Below are 12125 nucleotides of genomic sequence, written 5' to 3'. Positions count from 1 at the left end.
GGAGAGTGCATATTATGTATGTATCATGTTTGATAAAGTAGCGAGGCAGCAAAAAAGAGGAAGGTCCTGGGTAACAGACGGATGGGCACAGTGGCGGCAACACTGGGTTCAAACGTACGAACCGCTGTGAGGATGGCGCCGGACTTGGCAGTGAGTGTCGCCGTCTGGTGTCACGAGGTTGCTATGAGCTGGAACCAACTGCAGAGCCCCCAGCAGCAACACGCCCGATTCTGGTTGGGAATGTTCCCAGCGGCGTTCCTCGTTGTAGTGTGTCCTGCTTCCTACTGCGTGTTTTCCGTTGGCCATGCCCTGCTTCTTCACTGTCCAGCCTCGGCCTCATTGGACCTGCATAAGGGGCTCTATGTGACAAACACTTGCTATACACTTACAGATGCCCGAGTCTGGCAGACACTGTGTCGGGACTGGAATACTGAGCCTGAGTGGCAGGCTCTTTGGAAGGATGCTGAGAAAAGGGAAAGTACATGTTTTGAAATTAGTTTTACTGAGTTAGGATTAATGTGTCATACAGTGCGATCGTGCAGTCATATTAAGAGGGGTTGACCAGTCATCACCACGTCAGCTTTGGAACCTTTTCTTCCTTCGTGTACCCCCTGCTGTTGGCCCCCCATTCCCCACCCTCCCCTTTCATGCCCCAGGGAAATATTATTTCAGCCATTGTCTTGACGCTGTGTGTCAGAATCAGCTTGTTGTCCTGGGTTTGGTGCTTTGGATTCTCAGTGAGTGTTAAGTGTCCTTAAGTTAGCTTCGACGCATAGGCACCCCACGTATAATTGAAGCCAATGCTGTCCAGTCTTGCACCCGCCTCACAATCCTTCCTGTGTTGGAATCCACTCGTGCAGCCTTTACGCCACTACACTTCCTTCAGGGTCTCCTTTTCTTTCCGCTGACCCTCAATTTGTTTTTGACAGGCGTGATGTCCTCCGGATAGCAAGTCAAAGTAAGTGCTAAAACATTTCATCTTGATTGTTTCCCAAACTCCTCCCAGCGGCTCTTGAAGATAAGGATGATGTTTCCCTTTGGGAGAATGGTGATGGAGAATAGGTGCTTACAGAGGATGCGTAACCTGCCAGAGAACATCAGAACGAGGAATCCTCCTGGAGGTGTCCTGATGTTAAGACAGGATTCCATTGACACTGCAATCAGAGGGTGGCTTTTGTAGGATGTGCAGGTGCTTTTGAAAAGGAAATGGCTTTTTAAAAACCCACGGATGTTTTAATTTCAAACCGCTTTTCGTTTGAATGTTTGCTATGCACATTTATTTCTAGATGACGAGAAACCATCCGCTACAAAATCCCAGTGGCCTCTCCCGTTCTCCGTATCCTGAAATAGAAAGTCTAGGAACCAGGAGCACCGTGAACGTTGCATGGACAGACAAGCGGAGAGCAGAGTGCGCTCCTGTGCTACGTCCTGTGTTTCTGCGGGTTCAAGCAATCACACTGATCCGTGTGAAATGTAAATTGTTGCCATCATTAGCATTCCTCCCAGACAGAAACCTGACTATATTGAGGCCATTTATCGCATTCTGCTAGGTGCGGAGCTCTGGCATATGGTAGTTGGAATAACACAGCTTCCCCACCAAAGCTGCTGAGAATCAGCTGCCTGCGGATGCGGGCTGCCCAGCTGGGGAAAGCAGGAGGCCCAGGGCTGGGCGAGTTGGCACTAGATGAAGGCAGTGAAAGACCAGAAGTTTCACAGCGCACAGCTCATGCAGACAGCATCAGGCAAGGCTCACGGGGACAAAAGTAAGGTCTTGTGGGGCTCCCGGGTGAGCACTTGCTGTGGCCGACACGGTGGCCAGGTCGCAGACTTGGGAGTTCTCAGAAACCCCCTGAACGGCATGCTGGCATTAGCAGCATCACCACGCATGCTTTAGGCATCTCTATCTGATGGTGTGGATGGATAATATTAGATCATACGGACTGTGGAAAGGAGGAACAGTGGTTCTCAACCTTCCTGATGCCACAACCCTTTCATACAGTTCCTCACCTTGCGGTGACCTCCCAACCATGAAATTATTTTTGTTGCTGGTTCGTGACTATAATTTTGTTACTATTATGAATCTGGTAACCCCTGTGGAACGGTCATTCAGTCCCCAAAGGGGTCATGACCCACAGGTTGAGAACCGCTGCTCTAGGAAATTGTAGAACGTCCCCACTTGCATTTCTGAGATTCACTCTTCATGGGAACAGATAGCCTCAATATTGTCCCATGGATGAGCTGGTGCATGCAAACTACTGACCATTCAGTGATAGGACAATTAAATCCAGCAAGAATTGCACACATAGAAAGTATTACAGGCTAAGATATCTTTCAATCTGAGTTCATCTTTTCTTTGATAGTTGTCATCGAGTCAACTCTGACTCATAGTAACCTTATGCTCAACAGAACAAAACCCTGCCCGGCCCTGTCCCAGCCTTACATTGGAGCAGCCTTGGTGTCAATCAGTCTCTTCGAAGGCCCTCCTTAGAATCCAGGGGTAGCTGGGCCATGATAATATTTAGAGTCAACAATTCTGGTGCATGTTGTGTCAAATGTGGAGTGTAGTAAATCCAAAGTTAACACAAAACTTGCCTAAGCCTTCTTCCCAGGTAGTGAGACTTTTGGTCATCTTTGCTGATCAAGTCAAGCCATCGGAAAATTTCTTACCCAACAACCACTCACCCAACAACCTTTGTCTACCCCTCATCCATCCATCCATCTATCTATTCACCTATTCTTCTACCCATTCATTCATTCAAGCAACCATCTCCATCTGCCCACCTACACATTTGACTGCCCATCTTTAGTTTTCTTAATTCATTTCCCTACCATCCAGGAAACCATCATTCATCCAAAAAGTCATCTCCATTCATCCTGCATTCATCTACTTTGTTCATCCATGATTGCTTCCAGCCATCTTCAGCCAGCCAACCAGCCAGGCAGTCCTTATTAAAGCCCCAATACATTGTCACCTCATCAAGTTTACATGTTAGTGGAAGACAAATAGTAAGCCAGTAATCAAGCACAAATAAATCAGAAAGTTTCAATCTTGGAGGTGTGCCAGGCAAATGCAACAAACTGACTGTGTTCGTCTGGGTTGACTAGAGAAGCAAATTCATAGACACGCATGTGTATAAGAAAGAGTTTTCAATACAAGAGCAATTGAACACTGAGAAAATATCCCACCTCAGTCCAGATCAATTGCATAATTCCAGTATTAGCCCATATGTCCAATACCAATCTATAAATTCCACTTCAGACTCACAAAACACACGCAATGATGCCGCATGCAGGAAGATCACAGACCTGTGGGTGGAAAGTCTTGTGGATCCAGTGGTAGTAGAGGCATCTCAGGACTGGCAGGGGTCTCCACATGGCTCATTCAGCTCAGAGATTTACCGTAGTTCCATGTGTCTTGTCAGCAAGCATGTCTAACAGGGAGTGAGCCTGTGTCCCACCTCCAGCAAGCTATTTATCTCCTGAGTGCCTCCAAATGAGGTTTTCAAGCTGCTACCTGATTGACAGGCTAAACTCCACCCCTTCACTCTTCAGTCTCAAGTTGACAACAGATTATGTAACTACCACATCGACAACAGTAGAGGGCACAGTGAAAATAAACTAGTAAGAGTGTCCAAGAAAGGTCAAGGGAGACAGTATTTGAGCTTAGATTGAATCCCATGATTCTGCAAGGTCTGAAGAAAGAGGAACACTGGCCATGAAAGAGCATGTGCAAAGACCTCAAGGGAAAGCAGGTTTCAATGGGTAATGAACTTGGTGAAGAGAGCAGCTGGTGAGCACGGATGGTAGTGAGTGATGTGAGAAGTGGGAAGAAATAAAAATCCAAGAGACAACAAGAGGCAGATCCTCTGAGCATGTGGCCCAGGCCAATAGAAATAGAAACCACTGGGCCCAGGGGCATGCATGTGTGACAGGACTAAGATTTGTATTGTATTGCGGAAAGGACTAAGAACAGAGCAAGCGTATGAGTTGGGAAGTGACTTTATTAGTTCAAGCAAAGATAATTTAGGCCAGAACACTGATTGTATTTGGATTGTGGCAATGGAGAAAAATGCTGGATTCTGGATCTACTTTTAGAAAAACTGCTAACAGGGCGTATTAAGACTTTGTTAGATGCTTTTGAGTACAGAATGGGTGGAATCAAAGTTTGGGGGCTTGAACAATTTGACAGATGGCCAGACCATTTCTTGGGATGGAGAAGAATAAAGCACTAGTCGGGTGGAAATCTGTAAGGTTTTTTGTCTTGTTTTGATTTTTGGTTGACTATCTGGTAATTTTCTGAAAATGGTAGACTTTTCTGAGGGAAGAGCTTCATTGGCCAGGTGCTTCTAAAGGGTGTAGTTGAGAGTTCAAAGTAGACATTAGCCCAGCTTCGGCATGTGCCGCTAGCACCTGGTCAGCCGTGGGCACTGCCAGTGCCAAAAGAGGGGCTGCCCAGAGTAGAGGCCTGAACCTGTCTCATGTTTAGCACTTGGGTGGAAAGGAGGAGTCCACAAAAGACAAGGATGAGCTGTCAATCTCCTAGGTGAGGAAGAGTTTTATAAGAAGTAAGCGGTTTGCAGAATGCTACTTAGGAAATGTACACGATGTGTCGTGTAGAGACTATTGGACGTGCCAACACAGAGGCCACTGGTGACCTAGGCAGATCAATTACAAGGAAGTAATGGGGATGAACGTCCAGTAAAATAAGCCAATGCTTTTGGTAGGAATTACATGGAGTATGTTAGATCAATCTGTGGAAGATAGCGATGCAAATAATATCAATTTTCCAATCCCATGAACATGAAAGCTTCTTCTATTTATTTAGGGCCTCTCTGACTTCTTTCCACAGTGTCGTTACGTTTATAGAGTGCAAGTTTTGTACTTATTAGGTTAGATGTATTCTTAGTCCTAACAGTCTTAATCTTTTGGTGATTTTTAAATAGATCCACCCCCCCCCCTTAATTTCATTTTCGGTGATCAATCACTAGCGTAGAGAAAGAACATTTTCTAATTATTGTGTCTTATAACCCTTCTGAACTCATGTATTAATTCTGATACTTTGTGCTGGATTCCTTCGGGTTTTCTGCATAGGTTCAGTTCATGCCGTCTGTGAATAAGAGAGATTTACTTCTTCTTTTCCAAGTTTTTTTCATTGACGGGTTGGTTTTCCTTGCTAGTTGACTTCTCTAGGAACACTTGGACAGTGTTGAAGGGAAATGGTGAGAGCAGACATCCTAGACTTATTTCTGCCGATTGTAGGGGTTATATTCATTTCAATAGGTGATCACGCATGATGTGCTATAGTGGTAGTGATGGAAAACGGTGTTATAAGAGCAGTAGGAGTGCAGTAATTGTAACTTGAAAGTAAATACATTAGACTTGAACTATGTACACAGTTTGGGTTAGCTGTCTTGATAGATTCTCTTACAATTACAATGGTTTCAAAGCCTTCCATGGGGACATTGCACATTTGAGCATTTAGGTCATATTTCTATCTCTCTATATATGTATGTATGTGTGTATATATATATATATATATATATATATATATATATATATATATATATATATATATATATATATATATATATATATATATATAATGTATGCCCACTTAAATTCAAGCATGAGTGTTATTTTAGAACCCAAAGTGGCACTGCTTATTTAAAAGGCATACTTTTTTTTATAATTTTGGGTTTTTTTAATAGCATAATTGTATGCATGCAGTTAGCTTGTATGTCCAAGTTGATCAAAAGCAAAGAAAACCAAAGGTAAACTATGGCATAGAATGTGATAAAACAACCTAGTACTGTCACCCCCACCCCACGCCCAATCAAATTTTGGCTGTTCTTACACCAGTTTATTAACTGCCTCTATGTACTTCTTCCTCTTACCTAGTAAATTGGAGCCTTTACTGATTACACACAAAAACAAACAAAAACATCATAAGCTGAATTCCCATCCGAGACGCGGCTCCTCAGCTTTCCAATTTTTCACATTGTGTTACCTCGGGCTTCTCGGCAGAAGTAGTCTGGTAGCTTCATTTCGTCTGGAGGGTCTCACACCATTAACCACTGGTGTCACTTTTATTCTAGGAGGGAAGTGAACGGACTAATAGTGGGGGGGAAGCGCCGCCGTTTTCCCCTCGCTGAGAAAAGACACTGACAGAGTGCGCTGGCCATGGTGCTTCCCAAAGCAAAGCGCCCCTTTGCACTTGAGGCTCCATTTCGTGGGAGCAGATGAAATGGACAGGAGCCCTTTTCTCTGTGTGACGGTCTTGCTTTGAAGGGAAACAGAGGAAAAGATGGATGCATCCGCTGATGGTGCTTCCTGCCATGCACATCAGGGGGACCCTCCTCTTGCTTTCTGTGATGTAAGCGCTTGAGTCTTCTCGGTAGGAATGCCATTTAGTCGGATTGCCTTGCAGGTGTCTGCGTGTGGTTTGCGCATGCGTACCCATCTCATACGTGGAAGTTCACAGTTTCAGTGGGGACTTGAGAGGTTTGTTTTAATATTCCCTGCAGAATCAAAAAATGCTAGCGCCTGTGCATAAACTGTCACTGCACATCCGCGCAGCACTGCTTCTTGGGGTCACACGATGACATTTGGAGAAGAGAAGAATTTTATATTGTGGATAGTTTAAAGGACACAGTAAAGTACGTTTGACAGCGTGTCACCCTTGAGCTATGTTGTGAAGTTATAGAGAGATGGAATTGTCTTCAAATATTTGTGTTATACGTGTCCTGTTCTGCATGAGTAACTCGCAATCTGACGTGTGCATACAGCCAGCTGCGAGCTAGGCAACATGGCATCTTCCATGCGGTGTTCTTCCGCGGACGATGTCACGGGGAAGGTTGCCTTGTCTTGCATGCATAGCACCTGGTGGATTGTTTCAAATCTTTTAAAATAAATGGGTCAAAACCACCGTTGGAGTAAGTATTGACTCATTTCCTAAATTGTACCCTTACCATAACTAAAGAGGTTGGACTTGCTGAGTCGAAGGCCTGTCTGGCTGTAGGGCTTTGGGGACTCCCACAGATTTACATCATCTGATAGTACTCCCAGAGATGTTCATAGATCCTTCATTGGATTATAGAGCATCCCATGTGGCCGGGCCAGGCACAGTATAAAGCATGGATTTCATTAGTGTCTACTAAATGAATGGCTCCTTTTATAGTTGAGCATATTTGGAAAATGAGAACTGAGAAGATTGGACACTACTATTGGACTGAATGAACAGAAAATAAGTTTGAAAAGATGCTTAAGTCACCAGTGGCCATTTGGTAATCTTCAATTACATGTTCCTGCCCATCATCTTTTCTCTTGAATTGCTTCATTTCCATAATAGAAATTGTTTTTAATTCGATGGTGAAAATCATGCTTTTCTAGATGAAATCGTTAAATACAGGGAAATATTGAATGAGAGTAAACGAGGATAGGACAAGAGTTCACAATGAAATGCTAGTCCTTTCCCTAGCATACTGACCAAACATGCTCTACCCTGTTGTGGGAAACAGGCATGAAAATAGCTTGTGATGATTTGAACATAGCAGAGGTGGGTCCCTGGCGTTCAGGATTTCCCTGGGCAATCGGGACAGCTTTTACTGCAAACAAGGTGTTAGAATTCAGAGTTTTGTGCTCAAATCCCTAACACCGTACATAGCAAAAAGCAGAACAAGCATGAGGGATTGCAGAAGTCGAAGCAAAAGCGCACCCTTGATCATGGCCTTGGAGCTACGACTGGGTATGAAGAGTCCTGAGGATCTATGTAACCAAGGACAGAAGTTTCTAGAGGACCCTGAGTCAAGATGTGGAAGAATTTCTTTTTAAATATCTTCTCCTCTGAGTCATTGTCTTAGATGTCTACAAACTGGACAGAGAGAAATACGGGAGAATAGCCTATGAATAGAAATTTTGGTTTTGCCCAAGAATATCACATATACCACAGACTCCCGGCAGAAGGATCACATCAGTCTTGGAGAAAGTGCAGCCAGAGTGCTTCTGAGAAAGGAAGAACCCCAATATTTAAGTTCCCTTTCTTTGGACATGGCACCAGACCACTAGAAACCGACCTTGTGTTTGGTGAAACCTGAAAGCCCTCAAGGAGATGGGTTGATGCCATGCTGCAGCCGGTCACCCCAACCGAGGGTGCTTCAGCACCAGGCAGCCCCTTGAGTCAGAGCTAGCTTGATGGCAATGGACAGCAACAATGGCGTTCCACCCTCAAGCTCCGTGTTGGGCGTCTGAAGGAGAAACTAATAGGCAGGAACAAAATGATAGATAAAGTAATCCTTTGAGACAAAGTGCATGGTTTCCACATGCATTAAAAGCCCTTGCCCATTGAGACAATTACAACTCATTGAGATCCTATAGCATGGAGCAAGCCTGCTACATTGGGTTTCCCTGGTTGGAAATCTTTATGGAAGCAGACTGCCTCATTTTCCTCTGAGGAGTGCCTGGAGATTCAAACTGCCCTCCCTTCAGTTAGCAGTTGAGTGCTTCCCTGTACACCACCAGGGAGCCTTTAAAGCATAAATGGAGAGAAGAATGGGCAAAAGAAAAGATAAAGGGCATTCCTAGAAATTAAATAAGCCATCCGTGGTCAGAGGGACATAACCATCAATAACGTCCATCAATAACGAAGAACTAGGAGCAGAGTGAATCACATCATTTAGACCTGGGGTCACTGTGCTAAGTACCTCCTAGCCCCTAGGGAAGATTTATGCCAAGAACCATGGAGATCTCCGAGGAATGTCGGGCCCACAGATGTTAAACAGAGACAAGGTCCTTCCTCAAAGCCAACAGAGAGCAAGTGTTATCCAAGACTAGAGTTTTAGCCTCATAAATGATGAGGGAATATATTTATGTTTGTAAAACCTGGATGGATGGATGGATGGATGGATGGATGGATGGATGGATGGATGGATGGATGGCCCAGCCACGCACTGTCTCCAAATGAACTTCCACCACCCTTCCTTCAAAAACAGGGAGCATGCAATGGACATTAAGAGTTCTGAGTCGGTAAGCAGCTTCCCGCTCATTACACTGTGTGCATCATATTTCAACTCTTCCATCCTCTCCTCCTTCCTTGCTCTAACCAGGCCTTTAGTGGGGGATCCCTGCAGCCTTTGCTCCCCCAGAGCTCCGGCTCTGCAGTGGCAATGCCAATTTCTTGACACAGTTTGGTTTAAAATGTGGGTTTTGATCTTTGCCTACTACAGAGAGAAACCAAATGCAATGAGAAGACTGTGGTTCATTAAATGTTAGGTTGGTTTTTTGTTGTTGTTTTTTTGCCCCTTTAAGAAAGTGAAGTGACCTTTAACATTTTCTGAGAAAACATGACAGAAATGCTAAGAGTAATGATTCCTTTAAAGAACAATTCCAAGGAGCTCTCAGCAAGACAATGCGAAATGCCACAGGGCGCTCACAGCGCAGGTCCTCATTGTCACGAAGTTCAAATCCTTGCGCATCGTACCACATTATCAAAGTGTCCTGTTTTGTCATACAGAAAATCAGCTCCGTCTTCTTCTTTCATGATATTATGATGGAAGGTAGAAGCCAAACTTCTGTGCAGTTCCCCTTTCAGTACTTTGAATTCTATTTCTCACCTTTTTAAACTCTATGTCCATCAAGATCTGTGCGATACGAAAGCATCCTCATATTAACTGGGAGGAACCCCGGTGGTGCATTGTTTGTGAGCTGAGCTGTGATCTGCAGGGTCTCCAGTTCAAAACCACCAGCCGCTCCTCGGGAGAAAGATGGGCTTTCTACTCCCATAAACAGTTACTGCTTAGGAATCTCGCAGGATCGTTCCGCCTTGTTCTACAGGATGACTATGAATCAATGTGCATTGACTCGAGTACAGTGAGGTTTTTTTTTGTTTTGTTATAATTAATTGGGGCATATTGTATTGGGCAAATGGACTGCCGAAAATGCACTTAGATCTGTAAAAAGCAAAAGAGTTCAGCATGAAGACTGAGATGTACCTGGCCCAGGCTATGGTATTGCAATCACCTCATGCTATGCATGTACACTGAAGAAGCATTGAAGCCTTTGAATCCCCGTGTTGGTGAGGAACATTGCCTATTGCATGGACTGCCAGAAGCATGATCAAAGCTGAAGAAGTGTGGCCACAATGTTCCTGACAGGCAACATGAGGAGACTGCTTCTCACTTATTTCGGACATATGGTCAGGTGGAGCATTCTCGCGTGGTGAAGAAGACAGAGAGAAAGAGGAAGGTTCTCAGTGGAACTGATTCAGTGGCTGCGATCCTGGGCTGAGACGTACTTTTGAGGACTGGCACGTGTACACATTGGATCCTTATGAGTTGGAACCAGTGGCACACCAACATGACAACAGAGTTCACTGGAGACCCTGGGCTATGGTTAGAGGTGTCAGTCCACCCAGAGTCACCTCTGAAGAACGACTTCGTGACCTGTGGCCTACAAATCAGCCACGGAAACCGCCGAGGAGCCCAGTTCTCCTCTGACACGCAGAGGCAGCGCAAGTCTAACTGGATGCAAGTGGCCTGGCCTTGCTAATTACCGAGAGTGCAAGTTAAAGTCCACAATGATAACCGCGAGGGGAAAGCAGTCAACATTCCAGCCCCGGCAAACTCGCTGACATCGATGGAGACGACTGCCTCTCCCATTGTAACGACGACAGGCTTCCTCCTGGGAGCTTGCAGCTCCAGATCGGGTAGTCTGTGTTGGAGCCTGGGATTCTGCATCTGGCACCTGCTCTCCAGGGATGCCAGGAGGGCAGGTCCACAGACCACCCTTGGGAGGGACAGAGATTCAGGTCTGAGGGCAACATGCACGGGCCTGTGTTTTCAAAATGCTCCTTTTTCTACCTTGTGAAACAGGGAGTCAATTTCTAAAAGTTACAGGAAGCATTTCAAAAGTAAGGGAAATTCAAATATTAGTTTTAAAAAGCTACCTCCCAAACAAGGGAGAACTTGAAGACCGTGCCCAGGAGCGCCCACGTACAGGTTCCCCTAGAGATGCTCGAGGCGGGGAAGACAGGAAGACTACTGCGTGCGTGCTAACATTTAAAATGTGTGTCTTCCCAAAGCATCGGAGAGAGACGAGGCCCACTCTTGGCATCATTCCTGCCCCCCAAGACTTCAGCATTTTCCTCCTGGAGAACTGTACCTTTTTTTCTTTCCTTTCGGTGAGCAGACGGAATCCTGATTCTTTAGGACCTTGCCTCTTCAGATCGGTGGCATCTTTTCCCTGCAGCCCAGGGCTTCTGCCTGCGATTGTGTTGGCCCCGCCCTTTCCCTCTCCTCCCTTCATTTTTCCTCCTTCTCAATGACTGTTACTCGGTGTGAGAAGCGGGAATCATAAAGCTGTTTTGAACTATCTAAATGTTATAAAACATCTTCTGGACAATGACTTCTGAAACAATTATTTTTTTAATTGTTCCACAATGGGTGTCATTTCTGGCATCTCTGTCTGTGCCCTAAGCACCTTCTATAAGTCTGGGTGCCTGCATTTACAGAGAATGGTTTCCTATAGCTAATCACGAGTGCAGAGCCGCTTACCATTGGAGACAAGGCAATGCCAGACCGTAAAAACTCAAACAGAAAACAAACCAGACTCAGTACCCCAGAGTGGGTTCTGACTCACAGCAACCTTATAAAACAGAATAGAACTGCCCCAGAGGTTTTCCAAGACTAATCTTTTCATCATTCTTGTCTTCTTTTTTTAAAGGTAAGGAAGTATTTTTATTTGAATTCCATAATCAGTCAAATCTTTTTGTTATTGTAAATTAGGCGGGAGTTTACATTTGAGCTCGTCAATTTTGTATTCAACAATATACACTAGTTATCAACCCCTCCCCCCCCCCAAGTAGCTTCCCCTAACACCCCACTCCTTGATTTCTCTTCTCTCTTTTGTGGATTGCTGTCTTCCTAGTCACCCAAGCTAATGCCTTTCCACTCTCAAGCTGAGCACTTCATCTTCCCTAGTTCGCCCCACTCCTTGGTAACCTCCCAGTCTGCCGCCTGTGGTAGGAAGCCTTATCTCAAAATGTGTATTTATAACCTTGGAAGTGTGAAATGTTTGTGCCTAGGCTCTTGTAAGGAAAGCAGATGCGCACAGCCTCCTCCCTTGTAGCTGAG

The sequence above is a fragment of the Tenrec ecaudatus genome, chromosome 2 (assembly GCF_050624435.1).
Source record: "Tenrec ecaudatus isolate mTenEca1 chromosome 2, mTenEca1.hap1, whole genome shotgun sequence".
Taxonomy (NCBI): domain Eukaryota; kingdom Metazoa; phylum Chordata; class Mammalia; order Afrosoricida; family Tenrecidae; genus Tenrec; species Tenrec ecaudatus.
Note: the sequence above shows the minus strand (reverse complement) of the source record.